At 45.3% G+C, this 6620-nt stretch overlaps 1 pseudogene; it reads right to left on the reverse strand.

The window, feature by feature from the left end:
• Positions 1-1064: 1064 nt before the first annotated feature.
• Positions 1065-1914, reverse strand: LOC104854609 (annotated as a pseudogene).
• Between the last annotated feature and the right edge of the window lie 4706 nt (positions 1915-6620).

A 6620-nucleotide genomic window follows, 5' to 3' on the forward strand; every position in this document is an offset into this window, starting at 1 on the left:
GATGTGAATACATAACCTTGGGTACTATATCTGGTCCCTTATCCCTTTCTCTCTATCTCTAATAAGTATCTCACTCCAGCATACCCTTCCACTGCCATCTGAAACCATGAGCCAAATTAAACCTCTCCCACTTCAGATCATGGGTGTCAGGTAGGGAAGGTACTGCTCAGGTAGAGTCAGCTGTTTGTGGTAGACCTTCTCTGCCGTGCCGCCTCCTCCTCCTCCTCCTCCTCCTCCTCCTCCTTCTTCCTCTTCCTCTTCTTCCTCTTCTTCCTCTTCTTCCTCTTCTTCCTCTTCTTCTTCTTCTTCTTCTTCTTCTTCTTCTTCTTCTTCTTCTTCTTCTTCTTCTTCTTCTTCTTCTTCTTCTTCTTCTTCTTCTTCTTCTTCTTCTTCTTCTTCTTTCTTCTTCTTCTTCTTCTCTTCTCTCTTCTCCTTCTCCTTCTCCTTCTCCTTCTTCTTCTTCTTCTTCAAGCAGGGAGATGACCTGACTTTTAATGGCACAGCCCCACCCTCAGCAAAGCATCAAGATAGATAAGCTGTGCAAAGCTGAGAGTGCAACAGCACAAACAACTGTAGGAGACTTCCCTTTCCCATCCCTCAAGCGTATGACAGGGCTCTGTGCCCAGGAACTTTGGGCCGGCCAGCCCCATTCCCAAGCCTTCAGTGCACAGCACAGCCTAGGCCAGGGTTTGTTCCAGAGTTGGTGAATGTAGAGGCAGCAGGAAAAATAGTGTAGGGGCCCAAATCTCCAACAGAGAAACGAATGGGCTCCTAGTTGGAAAGAAGTGAAGACTTGTATCCTTTAATAGTTTGCAGCTAGACAGATAGATGCAGGTTCTGGTCCTCATTCCCTCCCTATCCTGGGTGTCCCTAAGGACCTGATATCAACGTCCCTGTGGTCAGGCTTCCTGGGCCTGCTGAGGGACCCTTGCAAGTCTCACTTATACTGCGGAGTGGAAGAGGGTCATGAGCAGCATCTTAGAGCAGAAGCAGCAGCAGAAAAGGGGAAGGCAGCAGAAACTGAAGGACTCAGAGAGGAACAGGAAACCATGCAAGGAGACTGTTTATCTCAAAAGGATTTTGCAATAGACGTAGTGAACAGGCTCCAGGTAGCTGTTGTATTCTTCTCCCTCATCCTCATGGAGTTGATGCCTATGCCTTTGTAATCTTTCTCCAGAGCAGCTGTATCCTCCCAGGCCTCTGAGAACTCACCCTCCTCCATGTCCTCTCCCACATACCAGTGTACAAAAGCCCTCTTCGCATACATCAGGTCAAACTTTTGGTCCAGGTGGGCCCAGGCCTCAGCAATAGTGGTCGTGTTGCCCAGCCTACACATGGCACCCTGCACCTTGGCCAGGTCACCCCCAGGTACCACAGTGGGTGGCTGGTAGTTGATATCAACCTTGAAGCCTGTGGGGCACCAGTCCACAAACTGGATGCTGGGCTTTGTGTTGATGGCAGCAATGGCAGCATTGACATCCTTGGGCACCACATCTCCACAGTATAGCAGGCAGTAGACCATGTTCTTGCCATGACAGAGGTCACACTTCACCATATGGTTGGCAGGCTCAAAGCAGGAATTGGTGATCTGTGCTACCAACAGGTGCTTGTGGTAGGCTCTCTCTGTAGAGATGACTGGGGCATAGGTGGCCAGAGGGAAGTGGATGCAAGAGTAGGGCACCAGGTTGGTCTGGAGCTCTGTCAGCTCCACGTTGAGGGCCCTGTCAAAGCACAGTGAGGCAATGATGGAGGACACAATCTGGTTGATGAGGCTGATGGCTGGTTGAGGTTGGTGTAGGTGGGGCGCTTGATGTCCAGGTTTGGTGTCGGTGTCAGGTGTCTCTGTGATGAGAAAGCTGAGTAATAGGGAAAATGGTAGAGGAGTGGAGTTGTTACTGTGACTATATCTGACATGTTGTTTGAAAGAGTTTGGAATTGGTTTTTTGGAAAGGTTTGGAGCTGTGACCCAGAGAAGCCCTAGAATGTTGTAAGAAGACCAGAATGCTGGTAGGAATGCAGGCAGTAATGGTCAGGCTCAGAAGGTTTCAGATGGGAATTAAAGGCTCTGCTGAAAAATGGACTACAGGCCATATGTGTTACACTCTGGAAAAAATTTGTTCAAATTATGCCTATGTCATTCCCTTTTCATGGGAATGAGTTTAAGAACAGTGGACTAATTAATGTGGTGGGGAAATTTCAAGACAGCCCAATATTTAGACTGTGGCATGGATACTGCTGGCTGCTTTTAGTCAGATTTAGAGTGGAAATCAGGGGCAAACAGCAGAACAGAAAAATCTGAAAAACTTAAAAATTGACCCCAAAGGAACCATATGTTAAATTGGGGTCAAAAGATGTGTGGTTTCTGAAGAGATTGGCGTCATTAAAAAGAAACTAAGTATTTTGTACAGGGTTGGGAAGAAAGATGCCTTGAGGGTAACTCAGAAACCAGCAACACATCATGCATCACAGGCTCAAAGATACAAAAGTGCAAAAGTAGAAAGTCCCTGGGACTCCAGCTCAGAAAGTACCTTCTGGAGAATTAGTTCTTCAGGATTCATTTCACTGTTTGGCCATATAGGCACTCCAAGGCTGATACAATGACCGTCCAAGAGGACCTAGCTATGGTTTCCATTTACAGCAGACTTTGGGATTGTTCATATGAGGAACCAGGTGCAGAATGCAAGAGCTGTGGGGTTAAAAGTCTTCAACCCAGATTTCAAAGGGAGGCCACACAATGTTCCCCTGAGATGGCAGTGAACAAAGCTATTGGAATGATGTCAATGTTGTAGTGGAGACTCCAGGATGTCAAGGATGCCAGGGGTGTGGAACATCTGTTTCAGGGATGCTGCAGGTTATGAGTGAAGCTAGCTCAAAAGAGAGGCCATGTGGGCTACGACCAGCAAGGCTCAGTGGTGAGAGAGCCAAGGTCCCTGAACTCACATCATAGCACCATGTACCCCAAATGCCAGTATGGAGTTGCAGGACTTAATGTTTGCTTGGCTGGGTTTCAGCCTTGCTTTAATCCAACTCTTTCTATTCCCCATTCCTCCTTTTGGGGAAAGGGATGTTTATCCTGTGCCTTTATAGCTGAGATTATGTAACTAGTTTTTTATTTTTATGGAGTGTCACAACTAAGAATTTGCCTTGAGTCTCAGAAGAAACTTCACTCAGACTTTTGAAAAAAATCCTAGAACTGTCTACAGCTATTCCACCCTGAACATGCCTGATGTCATCTGAAAAATGCTGAAACTGTTGAGATTGGGGAAGAAATTATTGTATTCTCAGTTGTACATAGGATAGTTGTAACATGTTAGGTGGAATTATTAATTTGATATTGTATTTAGTTGGAGATTAACCATAGATTAAACAGTTGTTTGGGTGTCAAGTTGACAAGGGGTAGAATGTGATGGTTAGGGTTAATTGTGTCAAGTTGGTTAAATTGGGAGCTGCTAAGGGGATCAGTAAAGCACACTTTTGGGTGGGTCTGGGTGAGTCCTGGAGGCATGACTTTAGGTACTATATCTTGTTCCTGGCCCTTTCCTCTCTGTTGCTATTCCCGATTGCTTCCTATCCTGCCATGACCTAAGTATCTTTGCCATGATGTTTCTTTTTTTTTTTTTTCTTTTTGAGACAGTCTCATTATGTAGCCAGGCTGGCCTACAACTCAGGGCCATCCTTCTGCCTCAGCCTCCAGAGTGCTAGGATTACAGGCTTGCACCACCATGCCCGGGCTGCCATGATGTTTCTACCTGGGAGCTAGCCATTGACTGGCTAAAGCCATTAACCAAGTTAAACCTCTCCTCCTTTAGGTTGTTGGTGTGGGTATTATATCTCAGTGATGGGAAAGCTGACTAATACAAGCACAAAGCCTTCCTATCCTTTTGGGACACGTTGGCATCCATCATGTCCATGTGTTTATCCTAGGTAATTGGAGGTTTTATTGCATTGGCATGATTGATTGAACTGAAATAGTTAGGTACCACCATGGTGGGAGAGAAAGATGGGATGACACAATAAAATCCTAGATGTGACAAACTATTATCCTTTGTAACATAGCATGTTTCAACAGACCCATTATAAGACCCCGATGAAACCAAAAATGTTTGAAAAGCAAAATTTTTGCAGGAAATGAGAACTTGTTACCAAGAAGAAAAAAAAAAAACCCTAAACCAATCCTCTAGCTTCACTTGATTTAGTCAACTTAAAATCACTAAATTTGGAGGTCACACAGCTGTACAATAAGTAATTAGTGTCCCACTAGCCTTGCTACAGGTAGCACCTCTAATGTATGAGCTATGATAATAGTTGCTTGGGTTATCGCCAGTGACCTGAGGCCACTTTTGCTGAGAACACTGATTCTTCACTGAGTCAGCACATGTCTGATGGGTGACTAAAACAGAATAAAAGGCTTGGCATCTCTCTCTTCATTCTGTGTCTGTCCGCCTTGCTGTCTTAACCTCTGTATCACATCCTATTCAGCTCCACACACAGCCATGTCGATCATTGAGGAAACGCTTTGTCCAAGACTCCAACACAGGTTTAATTTGGCTGGCATGGGTTTCCATGGCCCCACTCTTGTGCATTTCCAGCTGCTCAAGGACTAAAAGTCCTTCAGTCCTGTCATAAGGCCAGGATACTTATGTAAGATGATGATAGCAGCTGCAGTAGTAAGTCGGCAATTCCTGAGCAAGGCTGACCCCGTCAGCCCAGCCCTCCAAGTACACAGCCAGAATGTTCTGTGCAGGACTGCAGTGCCAGACAGCAACAGCTTCGAAGACAAGTTAACCAGGGCTGCCTGGTGGTCCAAATCTGTCACAAGATAAAATGTCATTTGAAACTGTGCTCCTGGTCACTGAAAATGACTGGATTTTGCCCTACTCCAGCAAATTGATAAAAGCCCACTGTTTCCTTTATTCTAAAAGCAGCAGCCTGGTCACTGTCTGGATCAATTGCTTCTTCAGTCAAAGCTTCCATTTGGCTGAAGGATCCCCACTCAATAAATACTTTGCTTGTGCTGGAGTGTGTGTGCTTTCGATATTCATTGACCCCATCTTATTTCTACCACGTCTGAGTAAAAAAAAAAAGCAGATCTTTGGTCCCGGGAGCAACTCCACCTTCAGCGGTTCTTCCCTCCCTAGGGGTAGGGGTGGGAGTGGGAGTTGGATGGGTCTGAGCATTCTGCCCCTCCAATTATGTGGTTGGTTCCCCTGGCAAGAAGCTCCTGGCCACTAACAATTTCACTAGCATGAAAAGGTATTTCACTGGAGGTAAGACAGCCTCTTTTATTACTGGTGTTGGGAAAGTGGCTCTCCACATGCAGAACACTGAACCTAGAACCACATCCTTCACCATGCACTAAACTGCAATCACAGTGGGTTAAAGAGCTAAATGTCGAAACAGCATCATTTGACCTGCTGGAAGCCAAAGTAGGTAAAACTCTTGAAGTCAGAAGCATACGCAAGGACCTTCTGTACAGAGCCCTGGCTGTACAGGAAATAGCACCAAGAATCAACAAATGGGTCATAAAAAATTAAAGATCTGCACAGCAGAAGAAACAACCGACAGAGCAAAAAGACAACCTGAAGAATGGGAAACATTTTTTGCCAGCTGTTCCTCAGACAGAGGACTAAGATCTAGAATATATAAAAAACTTTTAAAAACTAGACCTGTGAAATAAAAGACAACTCAAAAAATGGACGAGTGAAATGAAAGGACACGCCATGGAAATACAATGGCTAATAAATACATGAAGAAATTCTCAGTATCACTGACCATTAAAAAAGTGCAAATTAAAACCACACCGAGATTCCCACCTTACCCCGGAAAGAATGGCCACCATCAAGAAATTAAACAATAACGAATGCTGGAGCGGCTGTGGTGGGGAAAGGAAGCCTTCTATATTGTTGGTGGGAATGTGTACGATCACTATGGAAATCAGTATGGAGATTTCTTCAGACACTGAAGCTAAAAATTCCATTTGACCCCACTATTCCCCTTCCAAGTATCTTCCTAAAAGAGTTAAAGATGTCACGTTACAGTGAAACACGCACAGAACTCATAACAGCGGAATCTTGGCAGCAGCCTGTGTGTCCTTCCACAGATGAAGGGATAAAGAAAATGCGGCATCTGTACACACAGGTGTGCTACTCCACCCTAAAGAAAGACGAACTTCAGTCATTGGTAGGAAATGGATGCACCCTTAAGACCATGCTGCTACATAAAGTAAATCAGACACGTGAGCTTAAATATCACATGCTTTCTTTTATATGAGAAACTCAAGGTATAAACAAAGAGCAAAGTAAAAGATAACAGAAAGTAGGGACATAGATGTTTCTCAAAGGGGAAGATTCAGAGATGGAGGGAGTGGGGAGAGAGAGAGGGAGGAGGTGAAAAGTTCCACCTGTGTGGCAGGTTCTGAGGGGAATTCTGAGGTGGACAAAACTCAGGGCTGGTGCTCGGGGAATTCGGTCTGGTGAAGGGGAGAACCAGGGTAGAGAAGGGTGACACGGAAGGATGACATTGATGTCATCAATAAAAGACCAGCTCAGGGCCAGGGATTTAGCTCAGAGGCACCACCACCTGCCTGGCAAGCACAAGGCCCTGAGTTGGATCCCTGTTAC

The sequence above is a fragment of the Fukomys damarensis genome, unplaced genomic scaffold (genome assembly GCF_012274545.1).
Source record: "Fukomys damarensis isolate Sample0158 unplaced genomic scaffold, DMR_v1.0_HiC HiC_scaffold_11, whole genome shotgun sequence".
In the NCBI taxonomy this organism is placed as follows: Eukaryota; Metazoa; Chordata; class Mammalia; order Rodentia; family Bathyergidae; genus Fukomys; species Fukomys damarensis.